The 14,777-nt window shown below is 34.9% G+C and overlaps 1 non-coding gene across 1 annotated transcript; it reads left to right on the forward strand.

Annotated features, from left to right (window-relative positions):
* The first annotated feature begins 13,863 nt into the window (after positions 1–13,863).
* LOC133820810 (small nucleolar RNA R71) lies at positions 13,864–13,969 on the forward strand. The gene has a single exon (XR_009887209.1). It is a non-coding gene; the product is annotated as a small nucleolar RNA R71 (small nucleolar RNA).
* The last annotated feature ends 808 nt before the right edge of the window (positions 13,970–14,777 follow it).

Consider the following 14,777-nt stretch of genomic DNA (forward strand, 5'->3'; position numbering starts at 1 on the left):
GTTTAATTAATAATCTAGTTTATTGGAGCTTCATATTATAGGTCCATGGTCCCCATATAACCTCTTTCATACACTGTCAAGGCTAAGGATGTCAAAAGAAAGATTTGTAGAGAGAATGACTTAATTGCAAAGGAATTAATTTTCTAGGGTAATGAAATAATTATGTGACAGTTATGGGTAATTGATTAATTATGAATTAATTAATTATTTAACTATATAGTTTTTATTTTGAAAAACCATAGGTTAAAATAAATATTAATCTTGTTTGGATTAATATATAAAGAGAGATTAATAATTATCTTATTTAGAATAAAATATTTATTTATTTATTTGAAACTGATATTTTAAGATAAAGTTAATTTTGAATTAATTGATATTTATTTTTGGATAAATATATTGTGTTAAATATTAATTAAATAAACAAATAAGAAAATTAGGGAAAATCCCAATGTGGCTCACGCCACTCACTGTACAGCATAGTGAGTGGTGCCACACAGGATATTTTCTATCCATGGGATTTTAATTTTAAATTTCAAATAATTTTTTTTATTTAATTATGCTTTTAAATATGATTTAAATTAAATAATTAAATAAGTTTATAACTGATCAATTTTATTTTAATAAAAATACAAATTAATTATCTTTATAAACCTAAAAAAAAAAAAAATTATGGTAAGACACATATTCTCTCTTAGAAATAGAAGCGATACCCTGAAAATTATTCAATTCCTCTTCTCTCTATCAAACATCTATAGATCTCATGTGTTGAGTACATCTAGAGAATCATAAATCAACATTTTGAATCCTATGTGCCCACACACATCCTTGTGTGTTTGAGGATTGGTATGGAAGATCAAGGTGTGAGTATTCAGATCTTGGATAGGAAGGTCGTTGATTTTATACAAAAAGATTTGAGGACACTTGATAGGCTACAAGATGTAATTCTAATCTAATTGTATGTGATTTAATATATATATGTGTGTGTGTATATTCTTGGTTGGTATTAATAATTATTAAAAAGGCCCATTCCTCGATGCACATCTCTGATTTTCTCTTTTAATACCAACAATTTTTACGTAAAAAATCAAGAACACACAGATATGAAAACTCCAAAAGATGCATGTAAGTTATGCGACAAGCAACAAAGAGTCATGCAAATACAAAAAATGAAGTGAGAAACTTATTGTGATGAAAATTTGGTTGAAAGATTGGGAGAAAAGGGGGAGTTTTGGAAGAGGAAATGAAGAGCAAGGTCACGGTTTGAGAGGATTTCAGAGAAAAAGAAAGCTTGGAAATTTTGAAAAATTAAAGAAGGAAAGGTTATGGGAAGACCTATTTATAGGTAACGACTCGAAAGCAAGGATGTGACATCATCTCAAAATATTCATCATGCGTTTTTGCGGTGATGTGATGCATATGTGTTGGTGAAAAGGTGCCTCGTTTTACATTGAAAAGGTGCAATGATGACAATCTGGGAAAGTGTGACATACGATAAGGAAACCCAAAAACCATCAATTGCGTTTTCGAGGAGGCGTGGACATTGCATACAAAAGCAAAGCTATGAGCTGTAAAGTGATATTAAAAAGGTGAATATATACTTACTTGGTCAAAGATTGGAATTTTATCCAGTCCTAGTTGCCCTAGGATAAACTTGGGGGGCAAATTCTTAACCCAATTTTGACTGGATGATGTGGCTGCTATGAAGAAGACACGTGGTGTCATACCACATTAAATTTAGAATGTTGGTTAGAAGGAGTAGTTGTTTAGGGAGGCTAGGTCAAAGTATAAAATGTTGTTTAGTAAAGAGCCAACAGTTTGCTCGATGATGGAGCAGATTAGTGCCATCTCATGAAGCTGCTTGGAGTACAAGACTTGCTTGATAAGCAGTACGCTTTACCCAAAGATCCGAGTTTCACGAGACACTATCAAATATTCCAAGATATTTATGTAACTGATATTTAAATTGTATTATTCTTATATTACTTGAATATGTATCTCAATGTACTGATCTCACACCTACATGTGTAGGGGCTAGATTTTCATATAAGGGCCCATAGCCCATTAAGACTCTCTATAAATAAGGGGTTTATTCAATCATTAACCCTAGGTGAAAAAGAGGAGAGAACGAGCTAGAGATTTCTTTTGTAAGCACTTTACATACAAAGCCCTTCGAATTGTATTCTTTCGTCAACTTAAGAAACTCAGTTGAACCCTATTTCTTCTTGATCTCGAGTAAATTATTGTTGGGTATCCTAGGTGTTTCGGCCTAGGGGTGATGTTCAAGCATAATTGTTTTTCTTATATGTTTTAAATCAATTGTGAATCTAGAAACATGATAGGGTGTATATGAGATTTTGTATTAATATATTATGGTATGCATGAAAAATAATAGGAACATGTTAGGTTTAATATAAAAGCCTATATGAGGATTTGTGTTATATTATTATTTTGTTGGGTTGCATGCATGAACTCATTAGAAAAAGAATAAGGTTATATATGAATATGTGTTAGTTATGTTCGTTGAATTATTTGTATAATAAGAGCATGTTAGGATTTGTGAATTATTGTGTTAAAGAAACATGAATAATCTTGTATGAATTTTATGAGGCATGAGGTAAAAGATAAAATTCATGGTGATTTATGCTTGCTGATTTTGTGATTAAAAGGTGAAAAGATTGATGAAATAAGGATATGTATGCATAAGAATGACTCTAATGATATGTGGTGTTTGTGAAAATAAAATGGTGCTCTAATTCACAATTAAAATGATGTTTTTGCACAAATAATTACCTACATATTTTTTGTTATTTTTGTAAGAAAATATGAGTTTTAAAAACAAGGATGGTGATTTTAATGATAAATTTGATTGCTGAAATTTTTGTTTAAAAATGTAAAGTGTGTTTTAATAAAAGGAATTTGATTAGTATTTTGAAATAAATTAATATCCTAAACAAGGGTAAAATTTAAAAGTGATATTTTTAATATAATATGAGTGATTATTTTACAAGTTATGATTTTCTTTAATTGGATTAAGAAAAATGTTGGATTTAATTCACTTGTGATTTTTAAAATAATGGCTGAAAGTTTAGTTTAAAAAGTTTTAAATAGTTATTTAATTTTCACATATGAATTTGTGTTACATAAAAATTAAGTATTAAAATAATTCAAACAAAATATATTTTTTCCACACTTAAAATTATTATTTTTCTCACATCAAATTATGAAATTCTATTAACTTAAATTAAATTATTATTTTCTAAGGAGACATGATAATCATAGGTATTTTTCTTTTTAAAATAATTTCCAATGCCTTTGCTTTTCTTTGTAATTTAAAAATAATAAATGAGTCTTTTATATATTCTTAATGGATAAATAAAGTTGTTTTTATGAAATAAAAAGAATGTCTTGGGAGATTTAATCACCCTAGTAATTTTAAGAAGACAAACAATGGTAAACAAAACATGTTACAAGTCTATTATTTTTTAAAACGATAGAAGTAAGACGCATGAAATTATCGTTTTAAACTGCACATTTACATAACGTTCCCACGTATGCATGTTACATGCAAATTCACTTTTACGTCCAAAATAATGTCTATTATGCAACCATCTAGTTTTTATAGAAAGATCATGCATGCAATATAGGTAGAATGAACATTATTCTTTTTATGACCTTATGTGTAATTAAGCATATGTGTATGTTGTGTGTAACTCCTACCATGTGTGCATGACCCATGCACACATGAGTTATATGAGAGGGAAAAATAGTAATTATATGAAGCTAAGGAATGTAGTTTTGATTATGATATAGGCTCGTTGAGAAGTTGTGGTTTTACTTAGCTTAGACCTGAGGTAAGGAAGTTAGATAGAATTTATGAATGTTATATTATGAATGGTAAGACTGTTGTGTGAATGAAATGAATTATGAATGTCATAATGTGATGATATGTTGGCTTGTATGAATATTGTATGATATGAATGGATGTTAGCGTGATGAACGCAACACATCAAAATGGGTTGCTAAGGACAAAGAAGACGTAACCCGAGTTGCTAAGGATATGAAGACGTAACTCCATGGGCGAACGCGCCGAGGTTATTCAAGGACCAGAGACTCTTGTTTACCTCAAAGGGTGGCATGGACAAGTTAGCGGGCCATGTTCACAAGGAATTGTTTATGATTATGTTATGATGTTTGGTGATGTTTATGATTTTGTTATGATGTTTATGATATGATTGTGGCTTTGTGTTTATGTTTATGATATTGATGCCAATTTTATGATGATGCTATGATGTATAAAGATGAATGATAGTGTTTGTAATTTGTTGTATTCTTACTTGCTTGTTGTTTGTACATGTATAAAGATGAATGATAGTGTTTGTAATTTTTTGTATTCTTAATTGCTTGTTGTTTGTACTTCCTTACTAGGCTTTTAGCTCACCTCCTTACTTTCCCTTCCAGGTAGCAAATAGGTTTCTCTGTGGCACGCGTGGTGATGTGGGGAGTTCTGTCGTCCTGGTGTGTATGGCTTGGGGCATCCTATGGACGAGAAACGATCAACTTTAAACGCCATTTTTAATAATATTATGTTTAATGAGATTTTTCTTAAAATTGTCAGTGGGACTTAAACTTTTGTTTGTTTTAGAACTTTGCATAAAATTAATATTATCTTTTTAAACTTTTGGGCCCAATTTGCATGTTTTAAGCAAGACCCCACTGAAACCTTTATAATAAGTGGCTTTTCTATTATAAACCATTGAAAATGTGAATGTTTTATTAAGTACTAGTTAAAGGCGTTTTTACACAGTAGAACATCATATTAAGATTAAATAGAAATCCAAGTGTCTATATTAAACCCTAGATAGAAGTGTTTAGTTCATATCAGATATGACTAAAACAACAAAATAATTATTCATAAACATAAAATTCAAAGACTTGAAGAAGAAATAAAACATATGAAAAGTGCAGAAAAACTAATCTCAAAATCAAATTTAATCTCTAAACCCGTAATTAAAATTTGACCTAACCCTAATGAAAACATAAAGTCTGAATTTATAATAAAGAAAACCTTGAATTCCTTTTTTTCATAGGCGGGCCGCGACTTGGCCTTCCCTAGGTCATGGCCCGTGTCGTTTTTAAGGTACTTTAAAGTCGGGCCAGGTCTTCAGGCATCGCGACCCTCTAAACCTCAGTCGCGGCCCGCATGTAGATGCACCACCTAGGTTCACCTTTGAATTCCACTAGCGCTGCGACTTATAAGAGCAAGTCGCAGCTCTAATTCCCTTCAACAATCTTCGGCCTCTGACTTGACTAGAGTCGCGGCCCCTAAGCCCATGCAGCGACTCTAATCCCATCATATTCAAATTTTTAGCCTTTCAACGTCCTTCCTTCATCAAACTCTCATTATAACTCATCCTTAGCACCATTTTGAGTCTAGCAACCACTGAAAGCTCATTTTTTTCACCATTTCCTCTCCTTTTCACATTTATCTCATGATTCAACACACCAACCTACAAAAAAGACAAAACAAGCGTAATCTCGCACAAAACAAACATAAATACTCAAGATTACCACAAAAACACATCCTAAAATGACACTAAAATGGAGTTATCAAACTCTCCCAAACTTAAACTTTGTTCGCCCTCGAACAAAGGACTTAAAACAGTCCTAGAATCTAACAACAAATACAACACCAGACAACAAACATAACATGAATTATACCAACAACACTTATGCCTCAAAATCATGAATGCTAATCATATAATTCTAAAAAAAAATACTCCACAGTTTATGCAATCCAGAATTTTGATCAAAACACTCCATTAGCACACTTTAGTCTACTAACATTTTGGATTACCAAGTCATGATCATTAAATAAACGTATTTGAAATCAATTATGCTAGCCAAATTCTCTCCAATCACTCCATTCAAACCAAATAATTCCATAAGCTCACTTACTTGCTATTTTCTACTAATATAAATCATGATATGCATAAGAATCAATAGGACTTGTATAAACTTGTAATGATGGATTAGGTACAGGTAGATGAAAAAGTAATTTTTAAGCTCACTCTACTATAAGCACATGACCAAAAGTCACCGACTTTACTCCCATAGTAAATATAATCCCATAATCCTCTTTCTTGATTTTATTTAGAGAGATATAATTTTTTTTCTCTTTTTTAAATGATAACTACACTCCCCCAAACTTTGTTCTTTTTATATATTCATATTGGGAGTGTAGTTTTTATTGAACTTTTTTTTTTCACTATATACTCTCTCTAATCTTTTGCACTTTTCATTTTCTAACCCCATTATATTCACAAATAAACCCCATTACACATCAATTCCCGTAACTTGTTTTTTCAATCATGTGCTCATAGTATATTAGGGACGAATATATAACCAAGTTTCAAGTATTAATCTTAAATATTGGCTTAGAACTAAAAGATACAATGTTAGAGTCAAAATGGTTAAACAATGGATTAATTAATTTCAGGTCGGCAAGAAAAGCTCAAACGCTCCAAATGATAGCCTAAATAATATTCCTAAGCATACATGATATATTATTTCGCCTCAAATGACAAGTAAGCAAGTTCTGAAATTGTAGAAAATAATTTCCACTTTCCATTCATCAATCCACCAACCAATTCAACAAGCATAATCAATATCAAAAACATCAATTTAAACATCATGACAAGATATTCATCAAATGTTTCCTAAACTAAAATGAACTAATGGAGTGTTCAATCAAGCACACAAATTTTTTTCTTGAGATTTAATTTTCGTTGGATTATACACATAATATTCACTTTGTTCTCATTGGCACTTGTTGTCAACCATCATTCATGTTGGTACTAGACACACACTAAAACTAAACTAAACAAACAAACACAACAAAACAACACAAACAAAAAAAGAAAAAAAAAAGCTCCCTCCCCCAAACTTAAGCTAAACATGGTACCAAATGTTTAAAAATAAGTAAAGAAAGGAAATGAAACTTACCTGGTACGAATCATGTCAAAAAGGTGGCAAATCTGGGAAAGGATGCCAAGGTGGTGGATAAGGAAAATAATGCCTGTCCTCCTCCTAATTTAACCACTGGTAAACTAACTCATTTTGTCTGTCTTCTTGAGCTCGATGGTAATCATGAAGCTCCCTTGAATAATTATGAGTGTGTTGGTTTTGCCAAATGATGTAATCCAATCTGGCTAATTGCAGATCTGGTGGAGCATCAAGTGCCAAAAATGGAGGATAAGCTCTTCTTCCCTCCTCTGCAGCTACCCTTGATTCTTCTGGTTGAGTAATTACATGGACAAGTGCATCTCATTCTTCTTCAACTCTCACAGGGCTGGGCTGTGGTGCAGGTAGCTCCAAAGACGGGTCATTGAATTTAAACACAGAAGCTTGAGAAATGGGCCCCATTGCTTTCCTATAAATATCACTAGGATATTTAGGCACCTCCCACACCTCACATAAATCAATAATCATCGATCCATGCCCTAAACCAGCAGTGGTAGTCATTCGGCATAAATCACATATACTAGTTTGGATAACTCGTCCAATATCTACAGAGAGTCCCATCATGATAGCATAGACAAGAAGACACCGGTAAGCTCCCACTTCAGATAAGTGAGTATTAGGCATAAGCCTCGCACTCACAAAGAGTGTCCAAGCCTTCGCCACCTTATTCATTTGAAACCGTCTGAAATACTTCAGTTGGCCATCTTGAAATACGAAACTAGCACCTAGAATTCCTAATGTTTCAGCCACTTCAACTCAATCAATCTCAGTATGATAAGCCTGTTGATAATATTCATCGTCCTCTTGTGACAACATTGGTAATCGATATAATGCATCAATATTATCAATATGGCACTCCAGTAAAACTCCTTGCACAAAGACCTATCTATTCACCACGCCTGGGAAATTAGCATAAAATTCATAGACCATGGAACAATTGGCCTTGGGCATTTTATGGTCTACAAAACTTTTCCAATTGCGATGTTGAATTTCAGCCCAAATTATGTCATAAGTTGCTTGAGGATAAGGTCCATCTTGATATTCCATGCCTCGTTCTTGAATTACTTGACGTTGAGACAACCTTTGATAATGATCAAAGGCATCCTTACTAATGAAATGAGTCGGGTCAAATTCTTGAGGAGGGGGTGGTGGGGCTGGCTGTGTTTGTGGTGGTTGGGTGCGGGAAGTGGAAGGGCAATTGGCACTTTTAGAAGAAGCAGACCTAGCAAGTTGTTTTCGTGGTCCCATAATCACACAATGCACCAAATACTACAACAAAAATTTGGCGGCACTTCTGCTAATTTATCTTACTTCCTCAACAGAATAACACCCCAATAATCCCAACTCAAAGACACAATATATACTAACAATGTAATCCATAATTCCAATTCAATCTCTTGTCACAGAATTACTTCAATCAAAAACTTCAAGAACATTAAAAAGGAAAAACTTACGTGCCTTTGAGTCGTTGAGATTGCCCACTCTTCAAATGCTCTTCCAATCTTCAATATCACAAATATAACAAGTTAGGGTTTGATTAAAAGAAAGAAAGAAGGAAATATGGATCTAGGAAGTGGCGGGTTTGGTTTTATGGGTGTTAAGAAGAAGGAAAATGTAAAAAATGAGAGAGATGGTTGTTTTAAGGAGAAGAAATAGTGAAGAAAAAAAGATTTTAAACATGTTTTCCCCTTTTTGACGGAGGCGCGTCGCGACCCACCACTACCAAGTTACGGCCCGCCTCAATTTTTTTCAATTTTCTGTTCGCAGGCGCCGCGACTCAGCATAATAAAGTCGCAGCCCGGCTCTACTACAAGACCCCGTATGCTCTTTGACTTGTCTAGGGGCCGCGACTTATAAGCTCAAGTCGCGGCCCGCCTCCTCCTTCATTTTTCCTTGCTCTTTGACTTAGTTCAAAGTCGTGACTTACAAGCTCAAGTCGCGACTTGACCTCCATACTAATTTGAAAATTACATTTTCACAGTTTTTACATATATTTTACTAAAAAAAATACTAAATAAATCTTTAAAAATTCAAAACGAAATCAAATAAAAATTTTCAACTAATTAAGAATTAAAACAAAAAAAAAACAAAAATAAATTATAGGAATGCCTCCTACAGCGTTGTCGTTAATGTCATTTAGTCGGACGCTGAATACCCAATTCAAAAGAGTTCCAAAAGCAACACGGACTTGCATTTTTCCACCGTTCCTTCCCAATAGTGCTTTAGTCTCTGACCATTCACCTTAAAGTGACCCGTCTTCTCGCTACGAATTTGCATCGCTCCATACGACAATGGGACAACAATTGTGAATGGCCCCTACCTTCTCGACTTTAATTTTCCTAAGAAAAGCTTCAATCGAGAATTAAATAATAGCACGTTGTCTTGTGGTTGGAAGTCCTTCCTAATTATCCTTTTATCATGAAATGCTTTAGACTTTTCTTTATAAATCTTTGCATTCTCATAGGCTTCATTTTGAAATTCATCAAGCTCATTCAACTCCAGAAGCCTATTCTGTCCCACTATAAAGAGATCAACATTCAACTTTTTTAATGCCCAATAAGCTCGGTGCTCAAGTTCCACCAGTAAATGACATGCCTTTCCAAACACCAATTGATATGGTGACATACCAATTAGAGTCTTGAAGGCTGTGCAATATGCCCACAATGAATCATCAAGCTTTTTCGACCAATCCTTCCTTGATGTGTTTACAGTCTTCTCCAAAATACTTTTAATCTCCCGGTTTGACACTTCTGCTTGACCATTATCAAGTGGATGATAAAACAAGACTTTTCGATGATGAACTCCATAACGAGTGCATAGAGCTGTGAATGACTTGTTGCAAAAATGATTTCCTCTATCACTAATAATTGCTCTTGGAGTACCAAACTGGGTAAAAATATTTTTATGAAGGAATTTAAGTACCTCCTTACCATCACAAGTAGGAGTTGCTGCAGCTTTCACCCATTTAGAAACATGATCTACTGCCAGAAAAATGTACTTGTTATTATAAGATGATGAGAAATGCCCCATAAAATATATTCCCCACACATCAAACAACTCAACTTCCAGAATTCCAGTCATCGGCATTTAATCTCTTCTTGATATGTTATTGGTCCATTGGAAACGATCACAACTCTTAATAAAGAAACTAGCATCTTTAAATAGTGTGGGCCAATAAAATCCACATTGCAAAAATTTTGTTGCTGTCCTTATTCCTCCAAAGTGACCACCGCAATGTAAAGTATGGCAATGAGTAAGAATGGAAATCATCTCCTCTTCCGGGACACATCTTCTAATTAATTGATCAGCACAATGACAAAAAAGAATGGGCTCATCCCAATAATAATGCTTGACTTTTGAATAGAAATTTTTGAGTTGTTGCCCTGACATATCTGGAGGCACAACTTTAGCTACCAAATAATTGACATAATCCGCAAACCAAGGTAGCTTTTCTTCACTTTCAATGGAAAATAATTGTTCATCTGGAAAGTTTTTATCAATTTGTTCCTCTTTCTCATTATACTCATCTCCTTTTTCCAATCTAGATAAATGATCTGCAATTAGATTTTTAGTTCCCTTTTTGTCACGAATTTTGCATATCAAATCTTGCAATAATAGGACCCATCGAATCAAGCAGGGCTTGGCATCCCTCTTGGTCATAAGGTACTTAATAGTGGAATGATATGTATAAACAATCACCTTATTACCAATTCAATATGGCCTGAACTTGTCGAATGCAAAGACAATTGCAAGTAATTCCTTCTCGGTAGTTGCAGAATTTAATTGAGCATCATTCAAGGTTCGACTAGCATAATAAATCGTACGGAATACCTTTTTAACTCGTTGTCCTAGAATCGCTCCTACTGCATAATCACTAGCATCAAAAATTAATTCAAAAGGAAGTTCCCAATTCTGTGATACAACAATCGGAGCAGACACCAATTTTTCCTTCAGCGTGTTAAACGCCCTTAAACAGTCAGCATTAAAGTCAAACACCACACCATTCATAAGTAGAGTAGATAAGGACTTTGAAATTTTTGAAAAGTCCTTTATAAACCTCCTATAAAATCTAGCATGGCCCAAAAAACTACGAACCCCCTTAACAGACACCAGTGGAGGTAAGTTTTCTATTGTCGATATCTAGGCCCTGTCTACCTCAATACCATGGCGTGAAATTTTGTAGCCCAACACTATGCCTTATATCACCATAAAGTGACATTTCTCCCAGTTTAATATTAAATTCGACTCTTCACATCTTTTCAAAACCCTCTCCAAATTAGACAAACATCCATCAAAAGATGGCCCAAAGACTGAAAAGTCATCCATAAAGATCTCTATACCTTTTTCCACCATGTCTGAGAAGATAGACATTATACATATTTGAAAAGTTGTTGGAGAATTACATAACCCAAACGTCATTCTCCAAAATGCAAATGTTCCATAAGGGCACGTGAAGGTAGTCTTTTCTTGATCCTCCGGTGCTATGGGAATTTGATGGTATCCCGAATACCCATCCAAGAAACAGTAATAAGGATGGCTTGCCAATCTGTCCAACATCTGATCAACAAAAGGCAAGGGGAAATTGTCTTTCCTGGTTGCCTTATTCAATTTACGGTAGTCTATACAAATTCTCCACCCCGTCACCGTACGAGTTGGAAACAATTCATTATTATCGTTCTTAACCACCGTCATGCCACCCTTCTTCATAACTACCTGAACAGGACTAACCCATGCATCCAACCATTTAAGAATTTCCTTCCTTACCACCTCTTTCATTGAAGGATTGAGCCTCCTCTGAGCATCAATACTAGGCTTACTATCCTCCTCCATTAATATACGGTGCATCACCGTTGAAGGGCTTATACCCTTGATGTCTGCTAGAATCCACCCAATTGCTAGTTTGTGAGCCCTCAACACTCTAAGTAGCTTATCTTCTTCAATCAGAGACAATGAAGCTGAAATAATAACCAGGAGAGTGTCATTCATACCCAAATATGCATACTTAAGATGATCCGGTAAGGTCTTTAACTCAAGAATTGGTGGCTTCTCTATAGATGGGAGAGGTCTCTCAGGCACTTGCCCCAATTCCTCGTATGTCTTTTTATAAATTTTCTTTGATGAGTTCAACCACTTAACGTATTCACTGGCTTCGATACCATCACACTATTAAGGACTTGCGACCAAACTCAACTCAAGTGGATCCTCAATAGACTTGACCCATTTACCTTGTTCCTCCAATACACTAACACTAATACAACTGTCACTAACTAAAGGATATTTCAAGGCTTTAAAACATTAAAAAAGACCTCATCACACTATACTCTGAGCCTTAACTCACCCTTCTAGACATCTATCAAATCTAGCCCCATGGCTAAAAATGGTCGTCCCAATATAATAGACACGTCCTCATCTTCCTCCATATCTAATACAATGAAATCCACTGAGAAAATGAACTTATCTAGCTTTACTAGAACGTCCTCTATAATAACTCGAGGATGTGTTAATGAACGGTCAGCTAGTTGAAGAGTAACAGTAGTGGGCCTAGCTTCCCCCAAACCAAGTCTTTTAAACACAGACAACAACATTAAATTAATGTTTTCACCCAAATCACATAAAGCCCTCTCACAATGAAAGTTCCCAATGGTGCAAGGTATAGTGAAGCTGCCCGAATCTCTCAACTTTTGAGGAAGTTTCTTTTGAATAATTGCACTACACTCTTCTGTTAATGCCACAGTTTCATAATCTTCCATTTTTCTCTTACTAGAAAATATCTCTCTCATAAACTTCACATAACTAGGCATTTGTTATAGAGTCTTTGCAAAAGGAATGTTAATGTGAAGTTTCTTAAATACCTCAAGAAATTTGGAGAATTGTTTGTCAATATTGGCCTTTCGGAACCGTTGAGGATGAGGAATCTTTGGTGTAGGCTCGGTGTATTTCGACTTCTCTGTCTTTGGAAGGTCTTCGGTAACCTCCTCTTGTGTTGGACTAATGACATGTTGATCCTCTGTCTTTTTTCCCTTGTCATCCACTATAGGTCCATCATACTTAGTCCCACTCCTCAAAGTGACAGCTTGACATTGCTCTTTTGGATTTACCTATGTGGAACTAGGAAAATTTCCTTGTTGTCTACTATAAATTAGTTTAGCCAACTGATCCATTTGTGTCTCCAAATTCCTGATTGAAGACCTTGTCTCTGTCATAAATTGATTTAATTAATCTGGCTGAGTTGTTGGTGAGTTCATTGGAGGATGTGGTGGTGGATGAGATGGATGTGGGTTTGGGTCATAATAGGGCCTAGAGTGTAGTCCATAAGTTGGTTGATGAGGTGGATAATGTGGTTGTAACCCTTGGTTATTTTTCCAAGACAGGTTAGAGTGATTCTTCCACACAGGAGTATATGAATTTGAGTAAGTGAGGGGTGACGGTCGTGGAAAGTTACCAATAACTTGTGCCTGTTCCAAAGGCATACTGTTTACGTCTGTCGAGAAACTAGCTGTGCTCGGGCATTGTTAAGAATGCGGTACCTCACAAATCTCACAACTCATGACATTTTGTACGTGCATTGCTTGTGCGGCAAGGTTATTCTGCTGCAATTGCTTGGTTAAATATGCCACTTGAGCGGTCAATAAAGCAATAGGATCAACCTCTAAGACTCCTGCCACCTTCTTATTCTCACGCTCAGTAGGCCAATTGTAGTTATTCATGGCCATATCTTCTAGTAGTTCATAAGCTTCATTAGCGCTTTTTCTCATAAACGCTCCTCCCAATGCTGCATCAATAATTGTCATTGTATTTCCTCCCAAACCATTGTAAAATGTATGCACCAGCAACAACTTCTCTATTCCATGATGTGGGCACTTCCTTTGCTATTCATTAAAGCGTTCCCACGCATCATATAACGACTCCCCATCCAGCTGATGGAATTTATTGATCTCTCCTCTATATTGAGCTGACTTCGCAGGAGGAAAATATTTACCAAGGAATTTCTGAGCCAAGTCTTCCCAAGAAACTATAGAGTTGGCTTGTAATGAATTCAACCAACTCTTAGCTGTATCTCTTAACGAAAACGGGAATAATCTTAATCTTACAGCATCGTTACTTACCCCGTTCATTTTGAATGTAGCACACAGCTCTAAAAAGTTGGTAATATGGAGATTTGGATCCTCGTTTGGGAATCCCCTGAATTGTACACAATTCTGTACCATCTTAAGGATCAAGGGTTTTATCTCAAAATTATTCGCCTCTACAGTAGGCAGACGAATACTTGAATGTATCCCTGTAACAGTTGGGAGTACATAGTTTCTCAATGGCAGATCGGCCTCAGCTGCATTACCCAAATTTGTGTTGTTGTTCACACCGTTATTAGCATTCTCAACCATGGAGAAATCCAGCCTTTTCTTTATCATTCAGTTTTGTCTGCACGTTCTCTCAATTTCAAGATCTATCGGTATGAGTTCCTTTTGTCTACTTCCCCGCATACCAATAATTCCTGAAACAAAATATAGCCTTGATCCAAATGAGTATAAAATATAAAAACCAAATTAGAACAAAAAGCAATTAATCTTGATATTGGATATTAAGTCCCCGACAACGGCGCCAAAAAATTGATCGTGAAAATATGATACGCAAGTATACGTAATCGATTCAAGTAATATAGATAGTTAATAAAGTACCGTTCCCACAAGGACTATCAACCAATTACCAATAAATGCTTTTAAATTTCTATTTGCCTGTCGACTTAAAATCAAAATAAA

The sequence above is a fragment of the Humulus lupulus genome, chromosome 2, assembly GCF_963169125.1.
Source record: "Humulus lupulus chromosome 2, drHumLupu1.1, whole genome shotgun sequence".
NCBI classification, from domain to species: Eukaryota; Viridiplantae; Streptophyta; class Magnoliopsida; order Rosales; family Cannabaceae; genus Humulus; species Humulus lupulus.